Here is a 14,282-nt window from a genome sequence, read left to right as displayed (position 1 = left end):
AAATATATTGACCGATCCAAATCTGTGGATTGGTTGAGGAACTTGCAAATAAGGTTCATATCGGAGAAAAATTTTGATGTTCTAGATTTTCTGACCTTGGGATGGTCAGTAATAATGAGAAGGCAAAAGATATCCTTAAGAATATCATCTACTCATTTTGTGATAAATTTGATCATTGGGAGTATAATTGCAAGAATAATCTTGCAAGATTGAAACAGGGTGCATGTGTAGCACCAAAAGGTGTGTATATGATACAGATCTATTTTTCAATAAGTGGTTCAGACTTTGATATCTGGATATTAGATACCACCCATAGATCGTATATTTATAATTTATTACAGCGACTACAGAATATCAAAGGTCTGAAAAGAAGTGACCTTGAGCTATATGGCGCAAGTGGAGAGTCCATAAGTGTAGAGGCTGTAGGAACCTGTATGCTTGATTTACCTTCAAGCAAAATTTTAGAATTAAAAGACTGTTATTACATACCAAAGGTCATTAAAAATATTATTTTTACACCTTTGTTGTAAAAACAAGGGTTATGAAATAAGGCTAATGGAAAATGGATGCTCCATTTTCTTTTCTAATAAATATTATGGTAGTAGTTATATTGATAACAATCTTTTAATTCGTACACTCAATGAAAATATTTTTCATATTGAAAGAAATATGAAAAGAAAGAGAGAAGATATGAATATCACATATCTCTGGCATTGTCGCCTTGGTCATATTAGTGAGCAAGGATAAACAAGTTATACAAAGAGAAATTCTTTGATCCGTATGATTATGAATCATTCAGAACTTGTGAATCTTGTCTCATGGGTAAGATAATCAAAACTCTATTTTCTGGACATGGAGAGAGGGTAAATGAGTTATTAGCCCTAGTACATACGGATGTATGTGGACCAACGATAACTCAGGCTAGAGGTGGATACTCCTATTTTATTACCTTTACAAGTGATTTATCAAGGTTCAAGTATGTGTATCTTATGAAACATAAATCTGAAGCCTTTGATAAGTTCAAGGAGTATCAATATATGGTTGAGAAATAAACTAAAAAAAATATCGAGGTTCTTCGATCTGATCAAGGAGGAGAATACTTATCCAGTGAATTTCTTGATCATCTTAAAAGTAAAAGTATTCTCTCTGAATGGATCCCTCTTTATACACCTCAGTTAAATGATATAGCAGAAAAGAGAAATCATACTTTAATGGATATGGTGCGGTCCATGATGTGCTTCACTAATCTCCCAATATCTTTTTGGAGATATGCCCTAGAGACTTCCATATACATATTAAATAGAGTACCTTCAAAGTCTGTTGCAAGCACACCATATGCGATATGGAAGGGAAGGAAGCTTAATCTTAAATATCTTAAGATTTGGGGTTGTCCAGCTTATGTAAAAAATATTTTTGGATATAAGCGTAGTGCTAGATCAGAGAAGTGTAGGTTTGTAGGGTATCCTAAGAAAACTAATGGATACTATTTCTACAACCCTACTGATCAAAATTTGTTAGTAGGCATGCTACTTTTTTGGAGAATGAATTCATCCAAGAAGGAAGTAATGGGAGGAATATTGAACTTACTGAACTTCATGATCTACAATGCAATCTAGAAATACCAGTGGTTGGACCACAAGAAGATCCTCAATCAGAAGTACCTAAAGATGAGGTACATCCACAATACACACCTCCTCTCTAAAGATCAGATAGAGCACGCCAAGCACATCTGAGATATGGTTTTCTCATTGAGAATGACAATTCGATTAATATCATTCAAGATGATGATCCATTGATCTATTCAGAAGCTGTCATGAGTAGAGACTCAAACAGATGGCTGAAAGCCATGAAATCTGAGATGGACTCGATGTACACCAACCAAGTGTGGACCTTGGTTGATGCACCTAAGGGTGTGACCCCAATAGGGTGCAAGTGGATCTTCAAAAAGAAGATTAGAAAAGATGGCCAAGTAGAAACCTACAATGCTAGGTTGGTGGAGAAGGGTTTCAGATAAAAGTAAGGAATTGACTATGATGAAACCTTCTCACCAGTGGCTATGCTCAAGTCTATCAGGATTTTACTTGCTATAGCAGCATACTACGATTATGAGATCTGGCAGATGGATGTCAAGACTGCATTCCTCAATGGTAATCTAGAGAAAGAAGTCTATATGACTTGACCAGAGAGATTTGTCTCAAGTGAGAGGGCAAATTAAGTATGCAAACTAATGAGATCCATCTATGGATTGAAGCAGGCTTCGAGGAGTTGGTACATCCGATTTGATATAATAGTCAAAGAGTTTGGCTTTATCAAAAATAAGGATAAACCATGTGTGTATAAGAAGACAAGTGGGAGTGCTGTTGTCTTCTTGATTTTGTATGTCGATGACATACTGTTCATTGAGAATGATATCCTAATAATGCAATTGATCAAGACTTGGCTATCGAATAAGTTTTTCATGAAAGACTTGGGTGAAGCATCCTATATACTGGGTATAAAGATCTATAGAGATGGATCTAAAAAGATGTTAGGCTTATCCCAGTCACGGTACATAGATCTCATATTAAAGAGGTTTAATATAGAGACTAGTAAGAGAGGTCACCTGCCTGCAAGTCATGGTATACATCTCTCTAAGAAAATATGTCCTAAGACACTAGAAGAGAGAAAGAGGATGAGTGAAATCCCTTATGCTTCGACTGTAGGATCAATTATATATGCCATGCTATATACCAGGCCTGATGTAGCTTATGCTTTGGGCATAGCTAGCAGATTTCAGGCTGATCCAAGAGAAGATCATAGGAAAGCAGATGATAGCAAGTCGATATCAGGGTATATATGTATCCTAAATGATGGGGCAGTGAGTTGGAAGAATTTCAGATAGCAGATAGTATTTGACTCAATTATTGAGGCAGAGTATATCGCTGCTAGTGAAGCCATTAAGGAAGCTGTCTGGATGAAAAAATTTATTATGGATTTAGAAGTCGTTCCTAAGAATGAAAGACCGGTGTCACTCTATTGTGATAACACTGGGGCCATTATTCAAACTAAAGAACTTAGGTCTCATTATAGATCCAAGTACATCTTCAGATGCTTCCATCTTTTTAGAGACAAGATGTTATCCTAGAGCAAGTAGATGAAAGAACAATATAGCAGACCTATTCACTAAGGCCATACCACAGCAGCTAAATGATCACCATCTTGATTGTATGAGATACAAAGATGATTGACTTTAGTGCAAGTGGGAGATTGAAAGAAGAGTGCCCTATAAGCCAATCGCAAGTGCGTTGCGATGGAATTTTTTTTTATAATTTTCCAACTCATGTAATAACATTTATTATTTGAGACATTGATTCATCATATTAGCTGCATCTTATTATGTCTAAGATTATGATGAACCCTAAAGATTAAGATAATAGTTTTAGGAGATATGAATGGATCATGCTAGTGAGACCTAAAATCCTAAAATCCTAATCTTAAACATTCCTGGTCGTAGGAACATTGACTCGGAGATCAATGTTCTAGATAGACTAGTACATCCTATGTATGCTCGATGGAGAGGGTGGCAAATCTCACTAGCCACTTGTGTAAAATACTAATACAAGGATGTGGATGCTCATTTGAGAAATGAGTCCATTGAATTGACTTGATGAAAGAGAACATCTTATGGAAGCCTTACTTGCATATCAAAGATGGTTCTCTAAGTGAGAGTTGTGCAAGTGATCTTTAGACCTGAGATCACCATGAAATCTTATGCACATGAATCCATATTTTAGTTCATACTCAAGTATAGCTTTAAGATATGTATGGGGTATTCTGGATATGGTAGGAGTGTTTATGAAGATTGTGAGTAGGTCAATATGGAATCGATCGCTCCTAGTAAGAGAAGATCGCATCCTGTGTATTCTCATTCATAAATAACTCAAAAAAAATCTTTTGGCCAAAAGTAGGAAGAAGATTAGAAAGAGTTTCTAATGCTTCTTCATTGGAGTCATCATTAGTTAATTGAGAATCGATATGAATATGTGTTTGAGTTTGACATGATTCCATACTCATGAATATATTCAGGGTGCTGAGATGATTGAAGGATTGTATTGCATGGTAACTTACTACTGAAGGACATATTTGATATTTTTATCAAATTTTTATATCTTCTAGGTAGTTATGATTATTGCTAGATGTCAATCTTGACTTGTAGATTTTTGATCGAATTAAAAAGTTTAATTCGAACGCCAATTAGAAAGAGTTCTAATTACTGAAATTAGGTTTGCTCTATTGGACCTAAATTGGTTAGATTAAATTCTAATCAAATTTGGTCAGCATGCACTCAGACCTATTGCCAGCTAGATGTAGAACCCAATGGGTCACACACATATAAAAATTGTCCAAGGATCCTTTTTAAAAAGGTTGATTGGAATTTTGGATTCAATCAGGGTTTCGGTAAGCATGCTAGCACGTGTGGAATTCCTAGCTCTTTTAGAGATCAATTTGGTCTCATGCCTTGCTCATTTGCTAGCCCAACTTGGTGGGATTTGGGTCAGGTCAAGCCACCTGTAAGCAATTAAAAAGAGGCACCATATTTGGTGTACATGCCAAATAACTAAGAGTCCAACTTAAGAAAGACTCTTGGTGCTAATTTGCAGAATGCATGCGCACTTTATTTGTGACATAGAGAAGGACCAAGAATCCTTCTGTCCTGGGCCTCTATTTTTTATGACAAGTAGATCAAATGATGAACCACCTAGCACACTTTTCAAAGTATGAAAAATCTATCAAATTGTGTATGAAAAAATTGCTCAAAACATTGCTACACATGCGACAGGTTTTTCTGGACGCACAAAGGGATGCGAAGACTCCTTCTGTTTAGGGAGCCTTAAAAGACATTTTACCTGATAATTTTTGTGATAAAGATGAATTTTGAGTGCTGATCACATGGTAAAAATCTAAAAAATTATCAGATTAAGAAAGGTTGCTTTTCACACCCTTTTCTAGGTGTGCATGCGCACGACATGGAGAAGGTGCTTGCACGTCTCTTCAGTGAAGAGTCCTTCCCACATATGAACTCTTATCCAAATAATGTGTCATTTGGTGATGGCCTTCCTATTTGAATAAAGGTTTATGTGGCAAAATTCATGCTAATCTGATGTGTGAAGAGATATGAAAAGCATCTTGTTCTGGGCATGCACGCGTGAGAAGGCAGGAATCGACGTATCACCCCCTGAAGAGTCCTTCTGTTTAAGGACTCTAAGATAAGTAATATGAGGACTTGATATACCTTTCCACATGAGGTATGCCTTCTCTGTTAGCACCCCATCTGGTGCTATAAATAGGAGATAGCAGATGGGGTGATCATTTAATTCTTACATCCCCTATCCACTCCCTCTCTCCCTCTCTTACAACTCTAGGTTTTAGGACAAGGCTTGTTCTTTTAAGACAAGCCTAATCCTAATAGCTCTAAGGGTTTAAAAGGTCTAAAAAAAGATGGTCAAGTCCAGTGGATTGTTCAGAAAGGTTCAGACTCAGGTTTGGAGGAAGATCTGATCGATTGATGGCTGGTTAGAGTTCTAGGGGCTAGAACTCTTGAAGCAAGGTGAAGAAGGAGTGCTGTCCTTGGTTCAATTTTCGTGTGGATCACCATTAGAGGGTGGACACTTGGATGCCTCATGAAAATTAGATTAGCATTACAGGTATTCTTCTGATCCAAATTTATTTTATTATACTTTGATTGATATAGTCAAAAGTTTCTGGGCATTAAGATTTTTGGTGCATCGGATGTTTCTAATGAAAATTTTAAACACCTAATCCTTCCGCTGTACCATTGAAACCCATCACGATCTATGATCAAAACTCTTTCTTTGTTGATCTTAACCAAACCCTTGAAACCCTCCTTTTAAAAATCTTAAATATACACCATCCATATCTAAATCCCTCATTTTTCTTTATCCCCATTATCCTTTCATCCTCTATTTCTTTCTTGACTGATTCCTTGGGCCTAACTATACCAAATGGCTCCCAAGATACGACTGCCCCACAGAAGAAAATCTGTGAGGTGACCAAAAGCAGAAGAAAGAAGGAAGAGGGTGGCTCAGATCCCAGCTTAAGCCTCTCCTCCCAGGACTCCAGGTAAGGTTCCTCTTCTGCCAGAAAAATTACTTTAGGGAGGAATATAGATTTTGGTTTCTTAAAAAGAGATAGTTTTTCAATTGGAGAGAAAATAGTTAAACAAGGATGGAGGTTCTTCTGTTGCTTGTCTGAGCTAGTATACACAGACTTAGTTAAAGAATTTTACTCAAATCTAGTGTTTAATGATGGAGTTCTAAGATCTATTGTAAAAGGTGTTGAGATTGTCTTGAATGCTACAAGGTTGGATAGATTGCTTCAAATGCCTTATGTGGGAAGCTGTCTTGATGAGCTTCCTAGGAAAGAGGATGGACTCAGGTCCATCCTAGGGAGAAATGATGTTGAAGGTTTCATAAAGATAGAGGCAAAAGACTTGAGTGTGGAGATGAGACTACTCCACCATATGATCTCTTGGATCTTCTTCCCCAGAGGGGAAATATATGACTTGATGACTGGATGGGATATGTATCTGATGCACGATGTTATATCTGAGTCTCCACTGAATCTTTTGTTTCTGATGATTGATGCCATGAGGGAGGCCTTGAATAGATCCAAGGCTCCCTTACCTTATGGAATGACCCTGACATTTATTTTTAGACAGTGTGGTGTGAGTTTTGAGGGGGAGGCTGTGTGTAGGCTGCTGAACACTGACACTTACAATGATCATTTTCTTCGACGTATGGATTTCATTAGAATGGATGATCGTTGGACCAAGGGTCAAGGTGCTGTTGTTGTGGAGGAAGAGGAGGAGCGTACTGAGAGGGAGGGTCCCTCATCACCACCTAAGCCTAGGATGAGCCCTGATATTCATTTTGTATCAGAGCCTGAGACAGATCCTTCAATTAGTGCACCCCCATCTGGGAGGGTCCCTTATCACCACCTGAGCCTAGGACGAGCCTTGATATTCATTTTGTGTCGGAGCCTGAGATAGATCCTTCAGTTAGTGCACCCCCATCTATGAGCTGTACCGTGCCATCATCATCTAGATTGAGGGAGGATGAGATGGGACTGCTAGCTGAGCAGATAGCAGGCATTCTTTTCATCCAGTAGTAGTAGTTTCAGGAGCAGCTCCTTCAGTAGTTTCAGCAGTAGATCTTTCAGCAGATGCAGCAGCAGCAATATCAGCCTCCTCAGTCGAGCTCATTCTTTGCTTCCTTATCAAATTTTTTAGTTGTGCTATATATCTCTTCCTTAGACAATTGTTGACTGACTTGAGCTCTAGATTGGAGAGTATGGAGAGCTCTATGCTCAAGTTCAGTGGTAGACTTTTCGATATAGAGAGGGAGATCAGACTGATCTTGGCTTCATTGTGAGTAGGAGTGAGCACCTCGAGCAGTTCTTCATCTCAGTTAGCTGATCTTGCTCAGGAGGTAGAGAGACTTCATGGTCTGCTCAGATCGACACTTGAGTTGATCTGGGCTGATATTAGAAACTCGAAAATTTTATTTCATCTGATCTTGAGGAGCTCTGAGTTTCAGTGAGAGGTGCCTTATCTCAGCTAGATGTCATTAGGACTCAACTCCAGTTCAGACCCTTTGTATCCACTAAGCCTACCCTTGTTCAGCCTATCACCTTCCATCCCCCGACCTCTTCTACTCGGACCAGATCATCCAATCGAGGCTGAGGTAGACGTGGTCGTATTTCTACTTCAAAGTCATTCCCTCATTTTGTTCCTTCTAATCATGAGCCTGATGCCTAGTCTCCCTGATCATGATTATGCTATTTTGTATTAGCTGCTTTAGGTCTCATACTACTTGGTTATTGTATTTTGTTAAGAAATGTATGGTAATATATGGATTTATTATGACTTGATCATGTACTTGACTTTTGTAACCTTCTATTTTGTTGTATTTAAATGAGATTATCTATTATCATCTTTTATGTTGTTAACTTATGATTATGACTTCTTAGATATTTTTGAATAAATTTTTATTCAATTAAAAGTTACCTACTGTAGGACCGTAGCCCATAACCTATTTCTCTCACTTATTAAAAATTTTACTATTTATAAACTCTCTTTAATCCACTTTTGATGATGTCAAAAAGGGAGAGAAATAAGAAAGAGATAAAGAGCGAGTTTTTACAGTTTTACAAGTTGGTTATGTGATTAGAAAGGGGGAGAGAAAGAAAGTAAGTATTTTTGCAAGTTGGTTATGTGACTAGAAAGGGGGAGAGAAAGAAAGTAAGTGTTTTTACAAAATGGTTATTTTATCTTTTCATATAAGAAAGGGGGAGAATTTTGCTTTTAGAAATAATTTTTGGCAAAACTTTGATATTTCACAAGCAATTTTTAGCAAAAATAGGAAAGTATGGTTTAAAACATCATAACTTGCTGATAGTGTAGAACTCATGATTCTCTATAACTTGTGTTCAACTTTTGGCATGTTCTCTTAACTTTCAAGTGCTTTAAAAACTCAACCTTTTGTACTTTAATGATCTCTCTTTGTGAATACTCAAATATTTTGTCATCATCAAAAAGGAGGAGATTATTGCTCTAAAAATTAATTTTGATAATCACAAACCATTTGAGGGGACTACTAATGAGTTTCTTGTCCTTGGAGAATACTTTTGTGTGGTTTCAGGTAGTCCAAAAATGTTGAGTTTGAAAAATTTTTCAAGGGTACCAAAGTTGAAGATTTTGCAAGTTGGAGATGATTTTGAAGCCTTTTGGGAGTGTCAAGTTCATTTAAATCCATTTAAGAGTGTTTGATAGTATTTTAGTAAGTTTCGATACTTAAATATATATAAAACTAAGTTAGAACAGAATGAGACGAGCCATTAGGTCATCCCCTTGCAAAGGAGAGCCGGCACACACCTGTCTTGGCTTTTGGCATACAGTGGGGCGACCCATGGGTTGACCCCTGAGAGCCTGAGACCAAGACAAAGAGCATGGTTCTCTGTCTAGACAATTGGATCGACCCATTGCGATGCAGACGTGTGTAACGGCTAGTTTTCAGTCTATTTTTGATGCATTTAATATGCATTAAACACACTCCAACAGCTCTTAACTGATTCTAAGATACTTTCAAGACTTAATGAAGACTATAAATATTTTTTAGAGATAAAAAATCAAAAGAATAACTGAGATATTCAAGCACAAATTCGAAAAAGAGAAAGAAAATCCTAGAAAGAGAGAAAGAAGCATTCATCAGCTCACCAGCCACTCTCCAGCTGCATTCAAGTGTTCAAATCATCTGGGGGTGTCTAACAAAGGCTTCTACTCCTTAAGTATTGTATTTTTATTATTTTATTATACTCATTTAAGGAGCTCTTTTGTGCTAAAAATTCTGTACTCTATTCATTTGCTATTGTACTTTGAGTTTTGAGTTTTGGAAGATTTTAAAACTCAGATAGGTTGATCTGAACCTATAATCAGAGGGTTTGTGGGTTGGCTTGTACCTGAAAAACAAGCATTCTTGCTTGGACAGCAAGGGTTAGTGTAATCCGATGTGTTGTAATTGAAAATTCTTTTAGTGGATTGAATTTCTATGTTGGGATTTGAAAAGTGGATGTAGGTGCAAGATTAGCACCGAACCATTATAAGTCCTTAGTGCTTATTGTGCTTGCATATTTTCTTTTTCTTGTTATGCTCTAGACTTGTTCATTTGTTAATTGTGTTTGATCTTTTGTTATTATTATTTAACTTACCTCACTCATCAAGTTGAGCACATTCTTTGTGAGCACTAATCACTAAAAATTTTAAGAGACTCAATTCACCCCCCCCCTCTTGGGCTCCATATCTGGGCAACACTGGTTATCCATGAGAAACAGATTTTTTTTCCTTCATGGCAACCATAAAAGGAGTCATTTTTTGTGTGTTGCATTTTAGATTTCTTCCATCGAGAATTAGAGCAAGAAGAGAGGGACCAGGGGTTTGGGTGTGTGGATTTGGGGTGGGTGATTTTCTTTTTGGCATGTGATTAGAAGAGAATAATTTCTTCTTTGGTGAAAGTTCAGCCTTGGTGTTGAATAGTTTTGGAGAGGGAGTTTCAGATCAGATTTAGAAGATTCTCTACCTTTCCTCCAAACTCCAGCAACCTCTGTCGATCCATCTTAAACCTTAAAAGAATTTGAGGTGATAGGAGAAGAAGATCCAATCAGATTAGCCATTGGAAACGGTTTTCACGAGCTAACAACTCTAGAGATAGTAGATCGAAACCAAGGCTTCATGTGGATGTTTCATAGAGGTCGGACATGCTGTGCGACTATGAGCAATCAGCGAGGACCTCTAGATCCACATTCACAATCAAAGCATTTGACTATCCGTACTTAGGTATTGGGTTCGGATCTTTGGTTATTGCAGATTAGATCTACTACTTTACTTATTTTCATGCACATCATGCAGATTATATTATTCAAATTTTTTACATGCACATATATATATCATAGATCCTTATGTAGGGTGTTTAATGATCAAATCATATGCTTGCATTGTAGATTAAAAAGTTTAATCTAAATTTATTTCACTGTAAAATTTAAAAAATGCATGCATGAAACCCCTGCAGTTTTTCTTCGCTTGTGAGGAGTCATAGGATTTATGAGGTTGAGACACCTTATATATGTACTAACTAAGAGTTAACAGTTTAACTCTGAAGTCATCTTGAGCACTGAGGGTCAAAGGGATGAATTCTACGGTAACTATATGCCAAGGATTCTTGACGATTGCCTTGGTCTATCAGGGTGTTGGATACCTTTGCTAAATGGTCACTTCGATTAGTATAAAAATTTATTTCTATGCTATTGATTTAGGTTCAAACCTATGGAGTCACACACAAAAGAAATTTCTATTTGATCAGATGGCTGATCAACAATTGAGAATCATTCAAGGATATAATCATCAATATGATTGATGATTAACCTCATACAAAAGTTGCAATAAAATAATTTATTAGGAGTTAGTAAATTAATGAAGGATTAATTAGTAATTAGATTATTGATTATTTTAATTTGATTGAGTTATAAAATTTGAATCAAGTCTAATTGAATTGGATTCAATTAAGTTTGATCTGATTAAGTTATGAGATGACCTAATCGCTAAGGAAGATTCGTTCCTAATTTGATCAGGACTTGGGCTCGATTGAATCCTGATTTGATTAAAATTTAATTGAATAAATTAGGTACCTAATAGAATTAAGTTTGATCTTATCTTAAGCTCTAACCAAATTAGTTTGGATGGAACCTAGCGCCGACCCTACGTCTACGCCATGTTTCTCATTGCAAATTTACAATTTGCATGAGAAAACTCCATGCCTGACACCTATTGTCACCCCTCCCTTGGATTGAATTGGATAGGATAGGATTGGTTTAGTTTAAATTCAAAAGAGTTTTGAATTCAAACTCTAATCTTCATCCTATCTTATCTCCCCTTAACCACTTGATCACCCACTTTTAAAAGCCCCTTGTTTTTGTGCGACAAAGCATGGGATTACCATGAAAATATTTCCTAAGAGTGGAGTGTGAAATAGAGAGTTTGGGTTGGGTCTTCTGTGCATGAAAAATAGAGGAAATCTATTCCTCTTGGGCATGAACTTTGTGGGTTCCCTAGGGTTTTAATTCTAGGGTTTGGGAAGAGAGGAAAAAGGAGAGAAAATAGTCTCCCTTCTACATCTTCTCCTACCACCTAATAATCCTCTGTCAATCTTCTTCTCCTTCAAAAGAGTCTGAGTGGTTCGAAGAAGGTGTTCAAATCAGCCATCCCATGGTCTTCATGCGAGCTAGCATTCCCAAGGAGATTGATCAGTACTAGGGCTTTGTGTGGACTTGCTGTAGAGGCCAGACGTTGTTGGTGAATGTAGGCGATTTCATGCATGTATTTTGAATTTTTTTTTGAAAAAATTATAGTGGAAGATAACTAGATTAATCAAATTAATCTAACATACATATGATCTAATCATCAAATCAGCTTACTCTAGGATTTATGATTGATATGTTGCATATAAAATCTAAAAATACTGAAGATAAAATCAGTATGCATGCATGTGAGCAGTAGATCACATCTACTTCTAATCTGAGTTCAGAACTCGATACCTGAGTGCAGATTGATGATCACCACTATTGAGAGATATGGTAGAGAAGATCCTTGCCAGTAGCCCACAGTCGCACACGCATCCGGCCTCCACAAAAATGTGGGAACCAGATCTAGGATTTCAGGGTTAGATCTTGAAACTTTTTCAAGATCAGGCAGTGGAAGACTAAAATAAATCAAAAATTTATTTTTTAAAATCAGAAATTTCTAGATCTAAGATCCTATTACATGATTATTACATAGCATTAAATCAAAAATTAAAATATATAGAGCATGAACTACATGTTGATCATATCAACATGTTTCTATACTACATCTAATGTATGTATTAAATAATAGATCAGATCTATTACCTTGCAAGTTAGACATTCTAACCTTGCTGATCTGGGCTTAAGGATGATGTTGCAAACCACACATACATCCAATCTCTAGGAGTCATCCACACGAGCCCACGAATCTCGATCAGAAGTCCTGCTTCAGGAAATCAGCACAGTATGCTAGTACTACGCTGATCCTTCTTCGATGGTTGATCAGGTACCTCCTTCTTCTTGATTTGGACTCTTTCAAAGATGAGAAGTAGGAGAAAGAGTTTTAGATCTGAGATGCTCTCAGAAAACTCAAGATGGAGGAAGGAAAGAGATGAAACTAACAACCCTAGAAGAAGACCCTCTTCTTCTTCTCTTTACTCTCTCCTAGACATCCTATCTTGTGTCTATTATATCTCCACAACCCAAAGGTCATTTTCTCTAATTTTTGGATGCCCTAAAGATCTCTCAAATATCTATCTTCTTCAAAAGTTTTATGAAGAAATTCATTTTATAGAGAGAGATATGATAGAGTCCTTATCTAGGTCAAATACCTAGTCAAGGCTTATCCAAACATGGCAAGATAAGGGGCGCCCAACTCTGGGGCTCCTCCTCCTTATTTTCATACATGGACTACTAGAAAAGGGTGCACAATGTGTGCCCTAAAAGACATGAAAATTTTAAAAAAAATTTGGGTAAATTTGGTGCAAAAAGAAAAGAGTTTTGGATTTCTAAAACTCTATCTCATAGAATTTGAAATCCAAACTTATTCTTACTTTGATTTGATCCACAACCACTTTCCATGTATGAAAGAAGAGAGAAAACCTTTTGAATGTGGGAGGGACCTGGGAGAGGGCTTTTGTTGCATAAAATAAGAGGGGATTGGCGTGGAATAAGAGAGAGGGCATGGGGGGGGGCTTATGTGGCGCAAGGTGGAATCCTAGTCTTACTAGGATTCTATCTTATGACTTGTTTTAATTTGGTTTCTCAAACCAAATCAAACCAAAATTAGATCAATCTAATTAAAATAGGTCTTAACTCAATTAAAAATCTAATTTAATCAGATTAAATTAGATTTAAATCTGATTTAATTTTCTAATCAAATTAAAAATTAGGTTGACCCAAGTCCTAATTGAATTAGGATTAGTTTTTTCCTTGCACTTGGCTTATCCAATAAATCAATTAAACTTGATCCAATCAAGCCCAAACTAAATCTAATTAAATCATATTCAATTAGACTTAATCTCAGCCCATTGGCTTAATCAAATTAAGTCAATTAACAATCAAATTGCTAATCGATCCTCCTGCAACACTTGCACTAGGTTAAATGTCAATCATATTGATCATTTAACCCTAGAACGATTCTTAATCGTTGATCAACCATTCGATTGGATCATGAACTCTAATGTGTGTGACCACATAGGTCCGAACCTAAGCTGGTAGCATAGAAATAAATTTTTATACCAATCAAAGTGATCATCTAGCAATGGTACCCGATGATCGGATAGGTCGAATGTGTAGAACAACATCCTTAGAACTCATGCAGATATAGTTTCCATATAATTCATCTCCTTGAGTAAAATGATCATAGGACACCTCAGAGTTCAACTGTCAACTCTGATCAGGTTGTCCACATTGTATTTCAAAATATCAAATCCATCTGATGGATTACCCTGGCCAAGGTTTTGCTAAATTGAAATACAATGACTCATTCTTCTCCAACTCTTGGAGTGGTCAATCCCATCTCGATCACATTCTGACTTCACAAGTACTTGACTATGCCCAGAAGCCTTCTATCACTGAATTAGAAATTCAGTTAGTCCAGTACCAAAGCA

Source organism: Elaeis guineensis, chromosome 15, assembly GCF_000442705.2.
Source record: "Elaeis guineensis isolate ETL-2024a chromosome 15, EG11, whole genome shotgun sequence".
In the NCBI taxonomy this organism is placed as follows: Eukaryota; Viridiplantae; Streptophyta; class Magnoliopsida; order Arecales; family Arecaceae; genus Elaeis; species Elaeis guineensis.
Note: the sequence above shows the minus strand (reverse complement) of the source record.